Below are 21,988 nucleotides of genomic sequence, written 5' to 3' on the forward strand. Positions count from 1 at the left end.
TTGAACTCAGGTCCTCCTGACTCCAGGGCCTGTGCTCTATTCACTGCGCCACCTAGCCACCCCGAAAGGTCATAATTTTAAAAGTAAAAGCATTTTGATAAATTAGTACACAGAAGGGAGAAAGGAAGGGAGAGGAGAAGCAGCATGGTAAAGTGGATAGAGAACAGGCTGGCCCTGAGATCAAGTCCTGAATCTAGCTTTGGGAAAGCTAGTTTAACTTTTCAACACCCCAAGCAAATCTCTAAGACTGTAAGCTACAGATGAGGAGACAATGCACACTGGTGGAGACAGTTTCCACATGATGGCGTTCCTTATACCAATGACATCGCAGACTGATTGCATCCACTCCAGGGGAAAAAAGATAAGAAATATCAGGTATTGGGGATTGAATCCAGGCTCAGATACTTAGCACCACACCCAGAAATAACTGGCCGTGTAACCTTGAACAAGTTACTTAACCTCAATTGCTTAAAAAAAAAAAAATATCAGGTATACATACCTTTTCTAAGAGCATTTCTCTTTCATTTTCAACTTCCTTACTCCATATGGTCATATCATTTTTGGTTTTCTGTGTTACAGTAAGTACCACTAATTTGCCAGAATTTACTTCTGGAAATATTGATTCAAAATCTGGTGAAAGAATAAAATGAACATTCCATGGAGATATAGATTATAATTTTACTCTTATCTTCTTCTCATTCAATTCCAAAGTAAGGTACCTTATAGAGCCAAAGAGTTTCAATATCAATTATTAGTATTATTTAACTCATATGGATTGTCATAATTTTATTTAATAAGCTGTTTATGTAACCTTACCCCAATTTTTTTTTTATAAAGCAATCGGGGTTAAGTAACTTGCTCAAGGTTACATGGACAATTATTTCTGGGTGTGGTGCTAAGTATCTGAGCCCGGATACGATCCCCAGGTCATCTCGACACTGGGGCCAGTGCTCTTACTCACTGAGCCACCTGGCCGCCCCTACCAAATTACTTTTAAAAAGTAAAGTAAGTATTGCAGATATTATCCCATTTTTAACAGAATAAGCAAGGTCATAGTACTATAAGAGATAGTATTTTTGAAATTTAATATTTAATTTATATATTTAATTTAATATTTAATTAATAATTTAAATATTTAAGTTTTCCCTAACTCTGAGTCCAGTATTTTTTCTGCTAAACATTGCAGCTTCTCAATAATGATGATAGTTATTATGGTTATCATGACTCCTTCTTCAGATTGTTAAGAAATAGATTGGAATTTTAAATTAAAAACCTGGGTTCATGCTTATCCTTTATAGATTAGAAAAACTTCCACCAAGATCCTCTTCTAATGCTTCCTCAAGACATGGAAGTCATCCTGATTTTTGAAAGCTAGATTTTGGCAAAACAAAATCTAGCAGGGACTACTGAGCTGGACGGACTTTAAGGACGGGCCCAATGGCAGACTGTCTGAGGGAAAGTTTAGCTCAAGTTTGAAGAAATTTATCATAAAAATGATCAATTTTGTGTGGCCACAGCAACTTATGTAGGTCCTCCATTAAAATATAAAGTGCTTCAGTGGAGGGAATACACATGACAGCGATATAAACTTTTAAAAAAGTAGTTTAAGACTGTGTGATGTTGGGCAAGTCACTTAACCCCAATTGCCCTCCTCTGCAAAAAATGTATTTAAAGAAGGCTACATAGAAATTCTAGCATTATTACCTTGTTAGAGCTTGATCAAGATGTGAGCAAGGTATTTAGGGAAGAAATATATTACTGTATTATCTTTTTTTTTTTTTAGAAAAAGAAAAAAATACTGTAATTTCTGAAAGGTACTTTTAGAATTACATCCATTGTTCATAAAAAACATGCAATCTGCTAAAATGCAAGTTCCTTGAAGATGTTTTTATATCTTAGTGCCTCACAAAAGGCATGTAGTAGGTGAACTGTTAATTATTTATTTATTTTTTTGTTTATTTGCTTTTTTGAGGGGGGAAGGCAGGGCAGTTGGGGTTAAGTGACTTGCCCAAGGTCACACGGCTAGTAAGTGTTAAGTGTCTGAGGTCAGATTTGAACTCAGATCCTCCTGACTCCAGGGCCACTCTATTCACTGCGTGAACTGTTAATTATTAATAATAATCAAGTTGTTAACTAATGTTTATTATAACATAGCAACACAGTTAATTTTCTACTCCAAAATGGAGTAGAAGAAAAGGGACAGCACAAAAAGTGACAAAACTAAATTCCTCCTTAAGGAATGTCATCATGGGGTAATATGTTACAAAGTCCTTGCTATGCTCAAGGTAAATCATTCAAATGTTAAAAATGCATTAAATCACTGCGATTTAAACACTGCCACCACTAGGGAGCATTCTTCAACAGTAAGAAAATTACCTATGTTTTCTGGTTATCAGTGCTACAGAAAATAAAACACACTGTACTTTTTTGAAGTAGCTCTGGACATGTTTGTATTACACATTCTACTTTGAATGTTCTTTTTTTTTCTTTTTTGGAGGGAGGAAGGTAGGGCAATTGGGGTTAAGTGACTTGCCCAAGGTCACATGGCTAGTTTTGTGTGAAGTGTCTGAGGCCGCATTTGACCTCAGGTCTTCCTGACTCTAGGGCCAGTGCTCTATTCACTGCACCACCTAGCCCCTCCTACTTTGGCATTTTCAAAGTATGTTTCTGTTGTTCAACAGGTGCATCAGTGCCCTAAGGAGAACAAAATTTAAGTAGGTAAAATCTGTGCTTCAAGTAATCTGTCATATGTTGCAGTAACACCTGTGAAATCATCTTATAATGCGTCACTATTTGTCTTTTTTATAAAACAAGGACAGTCTTAACCTACATAGGATTCTTGTGTGAGATGATAGATGATATAAAGTTATCAAGAACTTAACAAATACATACAATATAAAGCCCAAGGTATCATTATATACAAAGTAATGAACAACTCAATTGGTCAAACAAAAAGTATTACCTGTCAACCAAACATTCCTTGTATAAATATGGACACTTTTACTTTCCCATCCTTTAATCCTTAACACACTAAGATATTGCTTCCAACTTATACCAGTTCTGACTGTATGGGAAGCTTTCTTCTTCCCTTTTTAAAAAACATTAAAATAATTTTCTACTTTATTAAAATAAAGGTGTCTCACTAGGAGTTTGCTCCCTAATTTGAGAGGTCAAAGGGACTTTAGGTATGATTTTGGAGATTCCTTATAATGAATATAAAATAAAATTCTATTTAGAATTAATTTTCAGTCTACACATTTAGGAAAATAATTTGGAATTATGTCAAAAGTGACTAAAACATCCATATCTTTTGACCCAAAGACTCTATGCTGGCTAGTCATATGCTTCAAGAAAGTCAGAGACATAAATGACATATATATGTAATCATAAGTAGATATATATGTGTGTAACACAGCTACTCACATGCATATACATATAAAAATATTCACATCAAAACTTTTTGTGGTAGCAAAGAATTGAAAACAAAGTAAATACACATCAGCTGGGAAATAGTTGACAAAAGTGTAGTGCATCAATATAATAATGGATCATTATTGTGTTGTGGGAAACAATAAATGTGAAGAACTTAGAGAAGCCCTGGAAGCTTACATGAACTAATACAGAGTGAAGTAGGCAGAATCAGAAAAAAAATTCAGTGAAAACAATGTAAATGAAATTGAACAACAAAAGAAACTGAATGCTTTGTAATTATAATGATGAAATCTGGTCTGAGAAAAAAAATAAGAAAATGTACCTCTCTCCCAGATTCTTTGCAGAGATGGGGCACTATGGGTATATAGGATTGTGTATACTGTTAAATTTGGTTATTAATTTTGTTGCACTGCCTTTCCCTTTCTGTTTCTTTTTTTCTCCCTTTCTGTTTCTTGCTATAAAGGATAGGTTTTTGGGTAGAGGAGAAGGAAGGGATATATTTAGAAATAAAGGTTACATAAGAAAACATAATAACATTTTAAAAATGTCTGTTAGATAAAAGGTGTACAAACACAACAAAAAAGTCAATCTCTTATTATTTTGATATTAGTACTGAAATTCTATAATATGTAACCTGAGGAAAAAAATCCACAAAGAAAGATCTGTTCATTAGGAGGAATAAAGAGAAAATGCACATAATCCAGTATCTTTCTGAAATATCTAGGAATAAATATTAGAACACTTGCTAAAAAGTGCTGTATGATGGTGTGGCAACAAGTAGTTTGAATCTATTGACTTTTTTTCACCCCTACAGTTTTTTTTTTCACGCCTACAATTTTTTTTTTTTTGCTTTGCAACACACAAAAATCAAGAGGATTAAGTAAATACAGTATAATGTCTGTGGACCCTCTCTCCAGAGACATCTGAAGGGTAATTATGTGAGCTAAAGTATTCTGTTTAAGTCTTTGAGTTTTCATCCTACAGACAGATGTATGGGTAAAGTGCATTTCAATGGTAGAAGCCTCAAACATTAAAAAAAAAATCCGTATTCCCTTTAACAGCTTCTCATATTATGTGACATTCCTGTCCCACACTCCCATTATTCCTCTATGGGATTGCACTCAAAGTGTTGAAAGTTCTTCCTATAGATCACTGAACATTGTATGGAAACGAATATAACAGTTTTGCTACTTGTGTGGCCCATCTTTTTTTTTTCAATTGTATTTGATGATAAACAGGTTTCACAGGTATTAAATGGAATAGGATGAATATGCTTACACACACACACACACACACACACACACACACACAACAATGCCCAGAGAAACTGTTTTGCAGCCTGCATTAATTACAAGTTGTTCCTATATTCTAGAATGACAAAGTCAACCTGGGACTGGAGGTATGTGAACAGTGATAATCATGCTAAGATATTTAAACACTCTGCCTGAAAAAAAAACCAAGAAACACATTTTGTACAAACTAAGTGAAAGCCAAACTTTTAATATTGCTTTTGGGTCAGGAATACTTCTGCTTTAGATATCTCTGCCAGCTACTGTGCAATCATATGGATTTAACCAATTAGCAATCAGTAAGTAGTTATCAAAATTCTACTATCTGCCAGGCACTTTTTTTTTTTACATGTTGGGATACAAAGCTAAAAAGTCAAATAGCCTCTCCCCTCAAATAGCTGGCATTCTTATGGATGAGCAAATTCACACACATATAAAATATATATAAAATAAATGAGATCGTTTTGAAAAGGAAGGGAGTGGCAGAAGTTATGGAATAAACAAACTGTAAGCCCAGACAAATGTAAACATTTTTAGCACAGCACACCTCTATCTTATTAACAATATCTGAGAATTTCTAGGGGATATCAAATCTCGAGAGGCAGCAAGACAGACTAGCTAGCTAGCTACAGGGCTGGCCTTGGAGTCAGGAAGACTGGACTTTCAGGACTTGCCTGACACACACTAGCTTTGTGACTACATGGCAGTCACTTAACTGGAGTGCCTCAAGCAATAGCATAGAATAAATTGAATTGCCAGTCGGTAATGGTTGAAATAATTTCATAAGATTTTTATACCTTTTTACTAGACAATAACAATTCTTACCTCAAGTTTGCTTATATACTGTGCCACCACAAATTCATGCCTTTCACTTGATAAAGTTTCTGCTAGAACAAAAGGGAAAGTTCTATGAACTGGACTTTTCCTCTGCAAAGCTGAGCCATTGAGGTGACAGTCAAAACCTATGTTCCCAGGGAGCTGAAATCTTGGATCCTGTGGCCCATTGTTTCATCTGGCCACACTGTCCTCGAACCTAAAAAGAAATGAAGATAATTTTTTTTTCAATTTTGGCACAGATATTATAGTTTTTGGGCCTATGATTTTTGTAAAGTAAGAAATTCTTTTGAAAAAAAGTTCTGGGGGAGGGAAGGAGACAGGTAAGGTCTTTGCAGCATGATTCTTAATGAGAACATAGATCATTTATTTCAATGCCATTTGTTAAATAAAATTCAAGATTTATTTAGAAAACAAACCTGCTAAAAATTGATCATGAGTTCTGGAATTTCAGTTTGGGTTTTTTTTCTGGTCAAAAACAGACATGTATTTGTATTTCCTGTCTTTTTTTTTTCTTTTTGGAGGGCAATTGGGGTTAAGTGACTTGCCCAACGTCACACGGCTAGTAAGTGTGTTAAGTGACTGAGAACTCAGGTCCTCCTGACTCCAGGGCTGGTGCTCTATTCACTGCGCCACCTCGCTGCCCCGATAAGTTTTCTACACTGTCTGGCACTAACATGATGAGTTTTGGGGAGATGGGCTGGATGGGTGCTGAGGTGCACCAAGAATGAAAAAAATGAGTGGTTTCACCAAATAAAAGGCTTAGTCATTAATCACATGACAGATACAAGCAGCATTAATGCTGCATGTCCATTTCCTAGGCACACTTGCCTGTCTTCAGACTATTTGCCACTGATTAAACAGGACTTCCTAGCAATTTTCATCCTAACTTGTTTAGGTCTGGGATGGAAAATCACCATGATTAAAGTAGTACTAAAATGTTCACTAAGTTTTGTCCAACATTTCAAAAATATTTAACTTATAGCATTATTATTCAGACTTAAATTAATTTGAATGTACAAAATATAACTTTATAGGCATTCTTTAAAAATATTTTAAAAGATAATTTATACTATGGGTTCTGCCACTCTTTCAAATTGTTTATGCATTTCCTTTTTTCTTTGAAAAAAAAAAACTACATGTTCCCATCTTGTTCAGGCCAAATGCAAGAGCCCAATCCCATTGCTGATCGGTCCATGAGTGCCAACCTGGGCTAGTTTGCCCCTCCATCTTGGTGCAGGTCAGCACCCACCCATCCCTTCTCCCCAAACTCATCCATGTTAGTGCCAGACAGTGTAGAAATCTCACCATTTAGCCCTTCTGCAGTTTAGGACTCTAGAGTTCAAGTGCTTCAGTCTCCCTAGTAGCAGGGATTATAGGCCTGTGCCCTCATGCCGAGCTCCTCACACCCTAAGTATGAATTCTATTTGTTGTGGACTATGAAGGTGGATGCAAGGATAAGGAGGAAGGCCAGAAGGAAGGAGAAGTGGCAAGATGCCCGAGAAGCCTGCTACTCCAGGGAAATTTCTGGCAGGAGAAACTGGTGGCTAGCCCTTCGATTTGGCCAAGAACAGAGACAGAGATGGAAGATTGCCAGTGGTCCAGGAAGCCAGTTTTTTGTATCTGAGCAAATGCCTCCAATAAAGAGCTGGAGTGAAGAGAGGTAAGGATGGAACAGGACGGGGCTGGACCAGCAGCATCCACTAAACTTCAGCCTTGGATCTCTACACTGGGGATATTCTGAATCCATGATCCACTCCCTGGCAAAGTTAATCCACTCATCTTTGGTTTGCCAGTCCTGCTGAGTGAGCCTGTCTATTCCTCCCTGCTCTTCTGCCAGGACAAAACTCCTCCCTGGTTACCTATGTGTTATCTTTCCTGTTGGAATGTAATTAGAAAATCACTGTCTTTTTTAAAGTTTTTGTATCCTCAGCACTTAATACAATGACTAGCATCATAATAAACACCTAAAAATGCTTATTTTTTTTTACTCATTCCTTCTGATTTTTAAAAATTTGCATTATTTCATAAAAGTTTGTTTGACTTGTTTCTATTATGTTGGCCTTAATTTCACCAGATCATTCCATCACATGAATGTGCAAAATTATTCAATCCATATTTAACAATATTTGTTAGACATTTAGATATTTGTAGTTTTTTGTAATTACAAATAGTTTTGCTACGAAAATTTATAATAAGTTTATTTTTGCCTGTTTATGATACTTAAAGATATAGTGTCTATCTCTAACACTGACATTATTGGGTCACATGGTATTACAATTTTTGTGATTTTACTGGGTGGTGCTGGATTATTCTCCAAAAACATTTTCTATTTCTAATTTCATCAGCAATTAATTTACCAGTTTCCCCATAACTATACCATTACTGAGTTTCTTGCTCTTAATTACATATGCCAATTTGATAGGCATGATGTGATACCTAGCAGTAATTTTAATTTACAGCTCTGATAACTGGTGCAGTTGAGCACATTTCAAGTGATTATTAACAACACAAGCTTTTTCTTTTGAAAATTGCATCTTTTGGCCATTTTACCTATTTTACACTGGACATTAATTGTAAATTTTTTTTTTGCTTTTTGGAGGGCAATTGGGGGGTTAAGTGACTTGCCCAAGGTGACACAGCTAGTAAGTGTCAAGTGTCTGAGGCCAGATTTGAATTCAGGTCCTTCTGACTTCAGGGCCAGTGCTTTATTCCCTGTGCCACCTAACCACCCCAACTGTAAATTTTTTTTAACAGTTTCTTATGATTTAGATATCAAGTTTTGAAATTAATTATATCTTACATAAATATTTTTCTAATCTTATTTTTTCTCTATTTTTCGGATTTGAATGTAGTCAAATATATGTGTTGTCCCTAATAATTGCTATTTGTTGAATAGAAAAAAAGCTATCTTCTATAAAGTGAGATAAATGAATTTTTCCCTTTTCTTCCATCTTCAGCTAAAAAAAAATAAGATTAAGATTCTCAACCTCTTGAAATTCAGAGACGATTATGGCATTACATATGGGTCTAAACTTCTTTGGCAAGTTGTCAACTTTCCTACTTTCCCAAGGATATTAAATACTGAATCCTTTCCTTCAGGTTTTTATTTTATTTATATTTATTACATAACAGTCTTTTTGGTTATTAAAACGATAATGCCTTTCTTTAAAATAAGAATACCTAAATTATGTAATATTATTGGTTTAGACTAATGTAGTTACACACCCCCAGTGTAATTCCAATCAAAATATAGAAGAGATGTTTTACGTACCAAAAAAAGTGAAAATAGCACCATCTGTTATTCTTTGTACCCCGAAGTACCTAGTACCCAAAAATATTGCTAACCAATTTATCATATATTCTGACTCCTGAAGTGCAGGCTTTATCAGCTTAAAAATTTTATTAGTTTTATCTTATCTCTGATATTCTTGTGTATTTTATTTCTTCCATATAAATTTCACTAAGATTTTGTTTAGTTCTATAAATGAATTTCTTGTAATCTCCTCATAATTGCATTAACATACATTTGTAGAGTATTACCATTTTTACTTTGTTAATCTGGTCCATTCATGAACACTGTTTCCCCTCCAATTTCAGTCATTGTAAGTTTTACATCTATCCTTAAATTAATCCTGTGTAGTTTTAGGTAGGTCAATTTCCAAATATTTGGGTTTTTTAAATTAAAAATTAATTTTTAATAGTTTTCTTAATATTTGTTCTTGGTAAATAAAAATGCAAATGAGTTCCGTTTTAGACTAGCTGAATTTAAGGTGACAGTAGGATTTTAAGGTGGTATTCCAGTCATTAGAAAACAGATAAAATGAGGCTGGAAAGGATTGGGATTGAAGAGAAAGAATAGGTGGGCTGATAACTCAAGCATAGTCTTAGGAATGAATAGAGGACCAAGGATTGAGCCTAGGGAATACTCATTTAAGTTAAGGGATGTAAAAAGGAAACAGGAAAGCAGGAAGAAAATCAGAATAGTGCAGTGAAACAGATAATAGAAGAAAAAGTAAATTTCAAGAACAAATACATTTACATTTTGATAAACAAGAAGATGAGGGTGATGACTGAAGAAACAAGTGTGAGTAGATAAATAATGATGAAAACTAGATGAAAGAGTATTATGGAAAAGGTGAGCAGTGAGAAAAGAAACAACAGATACAGATGATACTACATTAAGTTTGACAATGAATGCACAAAAGTCATAGAAATTTGAGGAGGCAGCAATATCATAGTCGTGTTTTGTTTTGATAAGTTAATATGTAAACATTGGAAGGTAAGGAAAAGAAGGAAATGGAGTAAGAGCGCTTATAATATTCCAGGGTCTAGAAGTGGATTCTTGCCCAAGCTCCCACTCCGACAACTTCCAATACCTGTAAAAAATGACTCTAAACAAATTTTAGTGCTACAGAATCCACAAAGTGACAGAGAAACAAATCTCCCACTGAAGGCAGCCCAGCAGGCAGATAGGAATTGTCTATTGCACTGGGCTGGGAGCAGAGTGCTGTCCCATGTGGGTTGTGCCGGCCCAGACCAGCGACACAGACCCGCAGGCGCAGATTTCAGGAGAGTGAATCACTGGCAATGGTGGCAGTTTCCAGATTTCTCAATGCATAAATGCCAAAGAGAAAGTAAAAGGTCAGTGGGGAACTCTGTTGGAACTGAGTGAGAGAAGAACATGGTCCAGCCCCTGCCCCTGGGGCAGCAGAGGTAGCAGAGTCTGCAGCTGCAGCCCTGGTGGCTGCCTCCCAAGCTCCAGGCCTACAGATCCTGGCGGACCAAGCCACTGTCCATACGGTAATTGCAGGATTGTTTTGGCTGGCACCAAGGCAGGATTCTCTTGCTTTACCCTGCTTGGATTTGGGTCAGTCTTGGGTGGCGGTCCACGGTGAAGGCCACAAGCAGGGCAGAGCTTGTGCAGGTTGAGGAGAGGCAGTCCTCCTCACAGGTATGAGGCAGCTGCACAAAACCCCAGAAATTTGGGACACAGCTCTCTCCACTTTGGAAGCAGAGATCTCAGGTGGCAAAGAGCTCCAAAGTCAAGTGATTGACTGGCAAGATGAGCAGAGGAAGAGAAATCAAACTATAGAATAGATTTGGTGACAAAGATGATCAAAACACGGAGCCAGAAGAAGACAACAAAATCAAAATTCCTGCACCAAAAGCCTCCAAGAAAAATACGAATTGGTCACAGGTCATGGAGGAGCTCAAGAAGGATTTTGAAAATCAAGCAAGTGAAGTGGGGGAAAAAGTGGGAAAAGCAATGAGAGTGATGCAAGAAAATCAAAAGCTGAGGGAGGGGCAGTGCAGGAGCCATCACCAGTTCACCCTGAGAGGCATCTTGGGCATGGCTGCTCCTGCTGCCTCCTTTTTACCTTATAGGGATGGGGGCCCAGAGGGGGGAGGGGGTCTCCTGGCCTTGGTTCCCACAGCCACTCTATACCTGAGCTGAGGGTCGGCACCCTTGCTTTTAAAAACGTCTTTGACGGAGGACCCTTTAGTCTCTGCCTCCCAGGGGCTCCTCTCTCCCTCGCACACACCCCCCCTTTTTTGTTTCCCCAAGGGTGGAGACCCTCTCAGGCACTTTGGGGAAAGGTGGGCTTCCCAAAGCTGCACCCCTGCCCCCATTCTCCCTCCATTTACCTGTCACCACTTGGCACACCTCCATCACAAACTCCTGTTGGTAGTATGGGAAACTGGGGTGATGATGGGAGGAGAGGCCGTGGCCCCCAAAGTCCATGGCCACATAGTAGAAGGCTGTGGGAGAGGGGCACGGGGTCAGCGCTCAGAGCCTCTGGGCCTCTCCAGCTGCCCCCTCCCTTCCCTGCCGTCCCCCGAAGCCCAGCCCCACTTTGAGGTAGGAGTTGGCATTGTCTAGCCACGTGGAGGCAGAGCACTGGGGGCCCCTGCAGGGAGCCCCAGGCCTTGGCAGCAATGTGGCCCCAGGGCACAGAGAGCTTCAGTTCAGAGAGGAAACCTGTGAGACAGGGGAGATCGGAGACACTGCTAAGAGCCACGGTCAGAGCGGAGCAAGACCTGAGTGCAAATCCAGCCTCAGACACTCCATCCGTGCGGCCTCGCTGGGGCACAGGATAATGCCGGGCCTGGGAAGGCGGGAGCACTGGGGAGCCAGGGCCCAGCAAGCCCCTGCTGAGACTGAGGATGAGCACCGATGGCATGCCTCGGACCCCGGCGTGCGACCCCTCGCCCCCTCCTGCCTCATTTTCCTCGCCTGTAAAGGGGGACAGTCGCCGCACCACGCTCTCGGGTGCCGGGCATCCAGTAGGAGCCTAATCAGTGCCCGCTCCCCTCCCGGGGCTCGCTGGGGTTCGCGGATGCTGCGTGCCCTCCTGTGCAGCCCCAGACCCTTCCCCGCAGCCGGCGCTCACCCATGGGGCCGGCCCGGGGTCCAGGTGAGCGCCCAGAGACCCGATGGAGGCGCGGGGTCTGCGGGCTTTTGGTTCCGGGGGCCGGGAGGATCTGCTCCGCCCCGCCCCCGCGCCGAGCCTGCCCCCGCCTCCTGGGCTCTGCCTCAAGGGGCGGCTCCGACCTTCACCAGTGCCTGGCGTCGGGGCGGGCCCTGGATGGTGCCCCCGGCCGGGCATCCTCCCGGCGCAGCGGCCACGGCCCGGGCGGCAGGGGCTGTGTCCCAGGACCCAGCGCGGGCGCGCCCCAGGGGGCTTCCCGAAGCTCTCCGCGGAGGGGGCTGGCCCCAGCCGGCTCCTGGAAGGGTCGGGGCCCTTCTCTAACCATGGTGCCCACAGGTCTGGGCACCTGGTCCCCATTAGTCTGTGAACCCTTCCCCGCGGGGCGCCTGGGGCGCAGCAGGCTCTTCATAGACGCGCGTTTGTGCTAAGGGGCTGGGGCACAGAGCGCCCAGCAAGTCCCCACTGAGAGTGAGGACCAGCACCGATGACAGTGTAGGAGACGGGGGTCCACTGGGAAGCCAGGGTCCTCCTGAGGAGGAGCCCCGATGACAGTGTGGGAGACAGGGGGTCCACTGGGGGCCCAGGATCCTCCTGAGGAGGAGCCCCATGGCAGTGTGGGAGACAGGGGGTCCACTGGGGGCCCAGGATCCTCCTGAGGAGGAGCCCCGATGACAGTGTGGGAGACAGGGGGTCCACTGGGAAGCCAGGGTCATCCTGAGGAGGAGCCCCGATGACAGTGTGGGAGACAGGGGGTCCACTGGGGGCCCAGGATCTTCCTGAGGACAAGGACAGCACGGACCTAGGAGGAGGAGCCCAGCTAGAGCCCCCAGATCCCCAAAGAGGCTTTCAGCCTAGCAATGACCCAGAACCTGGGCCTGGAGGCCTGGCAGGGGGGTCTGGGCAGGACCCATTCTCCCACACTGCCTGTGGTGCTTGTCCTCAGTCTTAGCCAGGGCATGCTGGGCTGTCTGGTCTGAGAACCTGGGTTCTCAACAAGCCTTTATTAGGTGCCTACTGTATCAAGGTGCCATGCTAAGGGTTGGTAATTAAAGAAAGGAAAATATGGTCCCTGGCCTCAGGGAGCTCACAGTCTAATGGGGGAGAGACAGCATCCGAATGGCTACATCCAGTGAGAGATACATAAGAGATTGTTTCTGCAACAGTGCCTGCTATGCAGTTGACACTACATAAATGCTCCATCCCTTTTCTGATGTAAATGGGAGGTAACCTAGGAGGGGGAGGTGCTGATGGAGGAAGGCCTTCTGTGGGGTGATGGGATCTGAGCTGGATTTCCAGGAAGCCAAGTCAACCTAATTTCTGAAGGGCTCTCAGCCTGGAGTGAGGCCCCCAGTAGAGGCCAAAGGCCCTGCTGGGTCTGGATCTCCTTCACTGATCTGAGCAGACGATGAGATGCTGCTTATGATGATGTTGGAGGATCCTTAAGCTGCTGAGGGGTGACAGGTCTGGGCCTGGGACTATGGGACAGAACCCTACAGAATGGCATGGAATGCAAAATTCCAAATGTATCCAGAGCTCACCTGCTGAGTCTGGGGTGGAGGAAGTGTGCCTAGCCAGGGGCTCCCAGGAGGAAAGCCTCAGGGCCTACTAGGGGCCTTGGAAGTTCTGCAGGGGCATTGATTAAGGGCCCGATGGGGGCCAAAGCTGTTCAGAGCAGGGCAGGTTCTGGTCTCTCAGGGATTCTGGCCTTGTTTGCACCATCCCTGGAGAACCATCTCTAAGTTTGAGAGAGAAAATTCATCCATAATGAGTCTGTGCACTTCCCAGCTGTGTGACCCTGGGCAAATCACTTCCCCTGTTTGACTCGGTTTCCTCATCTGTAAAATGAACTGGAGAAGCAAATGGCCATCGACTTCAGTATCTCTGCCAGGAAAACTCCCTATGATTGAAATGATGGAATAAAGTGGTGTGTGTTGGGGGTGGGAATGGGGACCACCACACTGTGTGCCATGAACACCCTTGGTGTTTGACTGTAGCTAGACCCCCCAGGCTACCTCAGTGCCCATCTGAACCCTCTTCAAGGAGGGCACAGGGACACTATGGTTGTCCTTTGTTCCCAGAGGGGACCGGAATGACATTATTATGTTAGAGAGAAGGTACATCGTGTCAGTCCCAAAGTTTTTCAAAGAGACCTTGAGACCGTCTTTGTGTCGCTTCTGACAATCTGTGTGTGCTTGCGCTCTGTAAAATAGTCCTTTAGGCCAGCGTATACTTGGCATTTGAAGGACCGGACCAGCGCCTCGGAGTTAAGCCCCTGAAGTGGAGTTTGAACGCCCGGCAGCTCTGCCTGAGTAAAGACCTCAGTGGCTGGTGGCTCATCTTGCCAGATGTTCAGAATCTTCCTAACACAATTCAGATGGAAGGGACTCCGTTTCCTGGTCCGGCGCTGGTTGCACAGGCATACAGCATGGGCTCAGTTCTGTAGACCATCGTTTGGAAGACAGCCTAGGACCTCTTTTCTCCCACACTTTCCTTCGGAAATCCCAAACACTGGGCCGGCTCTGACAATGCGTGGGTCAAACTTGTCCTCTATGTGCGCATCCCCGGGAAGTACACGGCGATGGTGAGTGAACTTACCCACGGCCTTCCAAACTTCTCCGCTTGCTGCGACCACTGGTTCCCACCCGTGGATGGTGTGGTGCTGGCTGGGGAGAACCTGCGTTTTCTTGATGTTGATTGTTAGGGCACGAGCAGCAGAGAATCGGTCCATACCTTGTGGCGTCTCAGCTTCAGAGGGTGCACTGCACTTCAGGTCATCTGCAACAGAAAAGCCTGCACCAACCTTCCCTCCACTTTGCTCTTGGCTTGTAGCCTTTTCGAGTTAAATAACTGACCATCTGTTCAGTAGCTGACCTTGATGATGTTTTTGTTGATGGTGTCTGACAACAAGGCTGAGAGCAGCATGGGAGTAAATAGACCGCCCTGGTTCACTCCTCTGTGGCTCAAAAAACTCGAGGGCATCGCCTATTATCCAGAGCCCAGGCAAGCGCAGTCTTAAACTGATGTTGCAAGAGAAGGTCACCAATGACCTTCTCCAGGCAGCGCAATTTTGCCATAATTTTCTACAGCACTGACAGTATCAGAGATCTCGGTCAGAGCAACAAACATTGCCTGCAGACCTCTGTTCTACTCCTGGCATTTCTCCTGGAGTTTTGGGCAGCAACCACTGTATCGACTGAATTTCTTTGGCTCTTTCTGAAGCCATGCTGGTTCTTGGGAAGATGAACATCTTTCAGGTCAAGGATCAGCCTATTGTAGATGCTTCTGGCAAGAGTCTTTGCATTAATGACCAAGAGAGAGTACCTACTGTACTGGTCACAGGACAACCTGTCTCCTTGACCTTTACAGAGATGGGCAAGTTCTTGAACACTTGGGAAATAATCTCCTCTTGCGGAGAACATTTCAGTCAGCTTTTGCATGAGCAAAGGGACCCCCTGCCTTGTAAATCTCAGCTGGAATAGAATCAGCAGCTGGACAGGAGCCTAATGGCAGTCAAAGCCTCCTCTTCAGTTGAAACACTAGCCCTAACCCCAGCAGGTACAAGGATACGGGGTGGCTCAAGTGGTCCCCAGGTCTGAGGAGGGGAAAATGAAAGGAAGGGAGGGAGACGACTGTCTGGGGAGGGGGGCGGGGCCTTTCTCACTCGAGGTCTTTAAGCAAAGATGGCCACATGTTAGAGAATGTAATGACTTGGTCACATACCGAGAGCCTGGCTAGGAGGTCCCCTCTAACTCTGAATGTCTGTTTACTGTCTTATGAATTTTTACAGCTGTCCTTTTCACTCATATATTAGAATTGCACGTTTGCTAACAACACTGATGTGCTTGAAGAAGGTAAATGTAATGAGGAGTAGAGGGCTTCCCCATCTCTGCTCTCTGGCCTTTGGAGTAGGAGCCAGAGCAGGGGCCTTATTTTCTCTGGCCCTGGGGTACTTGGCGGCCCCATCAGGGAGGGCCCTAAACTCTTCCTCCTTGGTTTGGGTTTTTTTCTGCCACATTCTCTTTTTCCTTTTCCCAGAAGGCAGCTGAGGGTGGACCTGAGTCATGGCCAGGCTTTTCACTTGTCAGGAGTAGAAGGCTGTCGATCGTGCCAATCACTTACTGCCTTCTGAGGGGGCAGCTCCTGGGCTCTGACTCTTTGCCTGCCCATAGATGGGAGAGCCGTGCCAGGCTCACCTGGTGAGGGGCCCACTGCCTATTGTGCCCCCAACACAGGAAGAGGCCATGACTGTCCCAGCAGACTTGCCCTCCCTGGAGCCGTCCAGATACCCTCTGCATTTGGAGGAGCCTAGCTGGGCCAAGTTCTGACTCAGACCAGGCACTCAGCTCATCTCTCACCTGGTTTTTAATCCACCACTTATTGATTGCTTTAGTTAATTTGTGCCTTACCATGCTCGACAACAACAAAAATTGGAGAAGGAAATGGCAGCTAGTCTAGTATCTTTGCCAAGAAAAACCTAAGTGGGGTCAGGGAGGGTCAGGCAGGAGTTTACATAGCAGGGGCAGCAGACATCAGTCAGCCAGTGACCAGATATTTGCAGAGCAGCCACTGTGGGACCCAGAAGGCAGCCCAGCCCAGTCCCCAGAGGCTCCCGTCCATTGAGTGGGGGAGAAGACAAGGCCATGGACCCCCTGTCCCCGGCCCCTTGGGGATGCCTCTCTGGGGCCTCGGGCTCCCCTCTGAGCATCTCCCCACGGCCTCCCTTGGCATCCTTTCCTCCCCACTCGCCTCCAGGTCTGGACTCGAACTGAAAAAAGCCCTGCCAAGTTCCTGGCTGGAGAACGTGGGAGCACCATGAGCCCCCCATCCATCTCTCTTTGACAGATTCAGATGAAACCTTTGCACTCCTGGAATGAAAGCAGCCTGCTCAGTCCTGGGGCCTCCTGGTCCAAGCCTGATGCTCCAGTCACTGACCAGCCCGACTGCCCCTCCCTGCATCCATGCACCTGCATGAATAGACCATCTTTAAAAGATCTGGCCAGCACAGCTGGGTGGCCAGAGTTGGGGTCCAGGAGCCCCTTGGCCCTTCTCCCCATGCTGGCTGGCTCCTCTTCCCCATCTCCCACAAACATGCCAGACTGGCGGCTTCCTACCTGGGTCCCCCCCATCAGCATCATGCATTTTCCTGCATTAATGAGGCCTGGAAACAGCCAGGTGGCTGTCATATGCTGCCCTCTGCTGCCCCCGCCTGGAAAGTCTCTGCCACAGCGACCCTAAGGGGCCTTTCAGGCCCCCTTCATTTCCGAGGGAACCTTTGGGAACCAGCTCTGGCTGAGACTTTCCTGGAGTAGCAGATGCCCTGGAGTTGCCCAAAGGGGGATGGAGAGCCCCAGCCGCAGGCTGCAATACATCACCCATGAAGAACGGCATAAAGGGCGTCAGAACAAAGGGGATGAACTGGGGCCAGCCCAGGAGCACCCCCACAACCACAGAAGCCTGAAGCCAGGCCCCAGTGCCTGGGCGGTCACCAGTGAGGCTCTGCGGAAAAGGGGGGCTGGATCAGAAGCCCTCCCATCCATGAGACCCCAGCTTCATCAAAGGACAGGGGACGTAGGACCAGGGCATTCCTGCCCTCCCCACCTCGGCCCCAGCTGGAGCCCTCTGGGGTAATGGTTTTCTTTCCTATTACAAGATAATCATTTTGGAAGCAGAGCCCAGATAGACTCACTCTGGACAAAAAGGAAAACTCCCCATTTCTGGACATGTTCCTCCCTCACTTTTCTGCCTTCATACCTTTGCTTATGCTGTTTCCTACACCTGGAGTGCCCTCCTCTCCATCCTCCCTGCTGAAATCCTGTCCACCCATCCAGGCCCCTAACCACCTCTTCCATGGTGCCAGCCCTGATTTCTCCACAATAGCTACCTTTCTGGGACTTCCCATGGCTTTTGTTTACCCCTTTCTGTTATACACCTCTAGGGTGGTATCATTTGCTGGTAAACTCTGTGAAGGAAGGGGCTGGGTCTCATTTAATGTCTGTATCTCCCCCACCCCCATCCTCATCGGATCTCTGCAAGGAATAAATGCATCCTGAGTATTTGCTGAATTGGCTTGAATATGGAGGTCTCCAGGATGTCTCCAGGGTATCCCTCACAGGTGCCAGGGCGCTCACAAGCAGTTTGGTCTTTGGTGGGCTCCCCCTTCCACGTAGGGCTTCCTGAGACCAGGCACCAGGAAAGGGTTGCTGCCACTTCCAGCCACCCTAGCTGGCCCTAAGCCTCAGGCCCTCCAAGGAGGGGAAGTGGTTTCCTTGAGGAAACATGTGGGGACGTCACAAAGAACAGACAAGTCTCTGCAAATTACCCAGAAACAGAGGACCCTGGGCGGGGGATTTCCAAGGCCCAGCGGTGTCTGGCGTTTGTTCTGAGTAGGGCTCAGGAATTCTGGTTTGGCAGCTGTCCTTTAAGGACTTGAAAGGGGGTATCAGCCTTGTCTCCCATCAGTCCCTACCAACCATGAAAGGCAGGCAGACGAATCTTTCTTAAAAGGTCATTTTCACCATCAACAAGTAATCTATCAAATAATTAAGCTCCTACTGTGGGACAGACACTGTCCTGGGGGTGTAGAGACAAACACTAAATAGTCCATGCCCTTTAGGGGCCCACATTCTGCTGGGGGAGGTCCTGCATACATCAATATACATGATACAGAATAAAGGCAAGGAAATTTGGAGTGAAGGGGGCCGTAGCAGCTCGGGAAAGTCAGGAAAGAGCTCCAGTTTGGGCTGAACTGATGGAAGTTGGGATTAGAAGGGAAGCCAGTGAGAAAGGCTGTGTTGCATGTAAGAGGGACCGCTAGAACTAGAGTGTCACATGGGAGAAGCAGCCAGAGGACCAGTGTGACTGGACTGATGAGGCTGGAAAGGTGGAGACAGGCTGTGAAGGGCTTTGAAGGCTGAAGAGAGGCATTGGGGCTGGAACCTTGCAGTGATAGAGAACTCAGTAAATTGGGCTTTATTAGCAAGGGAGTGGCCTGGACTTCAGAGGGTGGCTTTGCAGGTCAGACTCCAGGGACGAGGTGATGGCTACGGTGGGGGCCATGTGAGTACAGAGGAAAGGACTGATGTTATTGGAGGAACTTGGTAAGATGGCATTCCCTCAGTGATTCTAGGATTCTCTCCATGCTCAGAGACTTAGATGCAGATGTGTGTGACCCTGGGTTCTGCCTCCCACTTTTTCTGGAGGAGCTTATCTGATTGTTACCTTCAAACTGCTTCCATCCCACTATAGGAAGGCCTATGTGCCATCCCTCTTCTGGATACCCCTTTCACATATGACTGTGTGTCGTCCTTTCCCATGGTAAGTGCCCTCCCCCCTCAGTGTCCTTCTTCAAGGTCTCCTCAGAGCTGGGAGGGAACTTGGGCCCCTGGAGACATAATCTTTGGCAGCTCGTGTCTGAGGACAGTCCAAAGAACAACCTAGCTCCATTCATGCTGCAGCCAGCAATGACTTAGCCCGTGGCACCATCCACCGAGGCATGAAGGGCTCCCGGTCTGCGCTGGCAGAGGGAGGCCCCGTATGGAGGAAGTACGGCTACTGAGCTCTGTGCCCTGTCTGTCTAAGAGACTACACACTTGGTTAATCCACCCGGGAAGCAGACTCTGCCTGCAGGGAACTTCCATCCTGCAGAAGCATGGAGTGGCACAGAGAAGTGAGAGGGGCAGTGTGGTTGGTGTGGGGGAAAGATGACTGGAGTTTAAGTGAAATGATCTGGGTTCAAATTCGTACTCTGCTAATTGAGAGTTATGTGACCTTGGACAAGTCACTCTCTGGGGGCTCAGTGTCCCCAGATGGAAAATGATTATTTTTTACATGGCCTCAGAAGCCCTTCTCAGATCTACACGGAGGATTCTGAATCACTTTTCTTCCTGGGCCTTAGTTTTTTTTTTTTTTTTTGGAGTGGGGAGGGTAGGGCAATTGGGGTTAAGTGACTTGCTCAAGGTCACAGGGCTAGGTTTTTTGTGTGTGTCAAGTGTCTGAGACTGGATCTGAATCCAGGTCCTTCTGACTCCAGGGCCGGTGCTCTACTCACTGAACTACCTAGCCACCCTGGCCTTAGTTTTCTTATCTGTAAAATGATGGGGGTTGGTCTCATGGCCTCTCAGGTCCTTCCCAGCTCCTACCCAGAGGTGCCTGTGAATGTTTAATAAGAAAGCAATGTGAAATCTGCCTAGGAGGGAGGGTTGCAGCCAGACTGAGATGGGAAGAAACATCAGGGGCCTAAGCAAGTGGGACAGTCTCAGAATAAAGCAGTGTTTGGAAACTGAGGCTGACCATTGTCCCCTTTGGGAGATGGATGTGTGTGGTCCTCTTAAGAAGAGGCTATCTGCCCAGGTGGGAGGCATGGGCACTCCATGATCCTGATGGAAGTTTACAAAGAGGGAAGGCCAAGGGAGGATGTAAGGTCTTAGGGCCCCAGAATCCCAGATTTAGAGCTACAAGGGACCCTTGACTTCTCGTCCAGTTTCCTCGTTCTCCAGAGGAGAAAGCAAGGGACTTCCTTGTCTGGAAGGTCCATTTAGTTAGGCCTGAGAATATTTAAGGGAGACCTGGGGAGAAAACACCCCACTGAGAAACAATCTGTTCTGTGAACATACCAGGGACCTTCTAACCTCCACACCTTTGTCCACCTTGTTTCCAGTACCTGGAATTTCCTCCATTCCCCTCTTAGCTTATTAAACCTACTTTTTCAAGCCCTCCACCTCCAGGAAGCCTTGCCTGGTAACCCACTTTCTTCTTTCCTCACATGGCACTTTGGCCCCTTTTGGATGAGTTTATAAAGCATTATTACACGTGGAAGGAGATAGGTTTTTCACTGGCATCAAAGCATTCAGACTTTCTTTTAAATTAAATTAATTTCATTTCTAGCAAAGCCAGAGAAGATTTGGGGAGTACATCAGATTGTCAGAACTCCAAGCTAGATCTGTATGAGAAGGCTTTAATTGCTGGCAGGGTGTAGGGGGTTGATAAAGACAGATATAATTGTAGAGGGGGAGGAGACATTCTGCCCCATTTCTCTTAACTGGATGTAGTTGCTATGACTAATGAGCTGTCAATCTAGACTTACTAGAGAGGAGTTTGGGCCACTATACCCTAGCAGAATGCAGTCAGAATGATTCAGCTGGCCATATTGTATGGTATTTGTATTTGTTTGGTTAAACATTTCTCAATACATGTTAATTTGGTTAAGGTTGCACTTGGGAGTTCTTTGGGCCTGCAAGTTTGGGTTTGACCTCTCCTGCTGTAGTCAGATATGTGAGCGGCCCTTTCATGCATGGACCTCCATGTAGAATCTGTATACATACTCACTTTCTCCAGTGATAATGTGTGTATCTATGGTAGAGTTTATGAGGGGAATGTTTCATTGCAAATCTTACTGTATTTCATTCAATCACTACCTTGGTTTTGAACTAATTGTATTTTTTGGTTGACTAGAATAAAGGTAAACATTGGTGGGGGCTCAGGAGCTCTCAGTTTGAGAAGGTGAAGAACCACATCGTGCCTTGAATCCAAACCCTATGTGTGAGAGGGTAGATGCAACAGGCACGTCACCTGTTGTAGGGTCGGAGTATGTGTCCTAATAACAATAACAACAAGGGAGGGAAAGGAAGGGTAAAAACAGGGCAAAACAATATTTTATCATGCTTGAAGGTTTACAAAGAACTTCCCTGCCAACTAATCTCACGTGAGGTTGATGGTGCAAATCTTTGGTTTTCTACCTTGCAGATGGACATGGAGACAGGAGGGAGACTTGGTCCTGATCTCACATCATCCTATCCCCCGTAGACCACAGCGCCATAGACCTTGTTCCATTGGAGCTTCTCCTTGCTGTCTGTGGGAGCCCTGCTCACTGGAAGCCACTGGTAGAAACACCAGCCTTGCCAGTGGGCTGACTAGTTAGCTGCCCCATTGTCGTGCACACGTGCGCTCTCTCTCTTCTCTCTCTCTGTGTTTCTCTCCCTCCCTCTCCCTACCTACCTCTCT

The 21,988-nt window shown here is 45.1% G+C and overlaps 1 pseudogene; it reads right to left on the reverse strand.

Moving 5' to 3' along the window:
• Positions 1-12,053, reverse strand: part of LOC138156705 (cobalamin trafficking protein CblD-like) — a 24,546-nt pseudogene extending 12,493 nt beyond the window's left edge.
• Between the last annotated feature and the right edge of the window lie 9,935 nt (positions 12,054-21,988).

This window comes from Petaurus breviceps, unplaced genomic scaffold, assembly GCF_028583685.1.
Source record: "Petaurus breviceps papuanus isolate PSGF00001 unplaced genomic scaffold, PetGlider_PUasm1.0 156, whole genome shotgun sequence".
Lineage (NCBI taxonomy): Eukaryota > Metazoa > Chordata > Mammalia > Diprotodontia > Petauridae > Petaurus > Petaurus breviceps.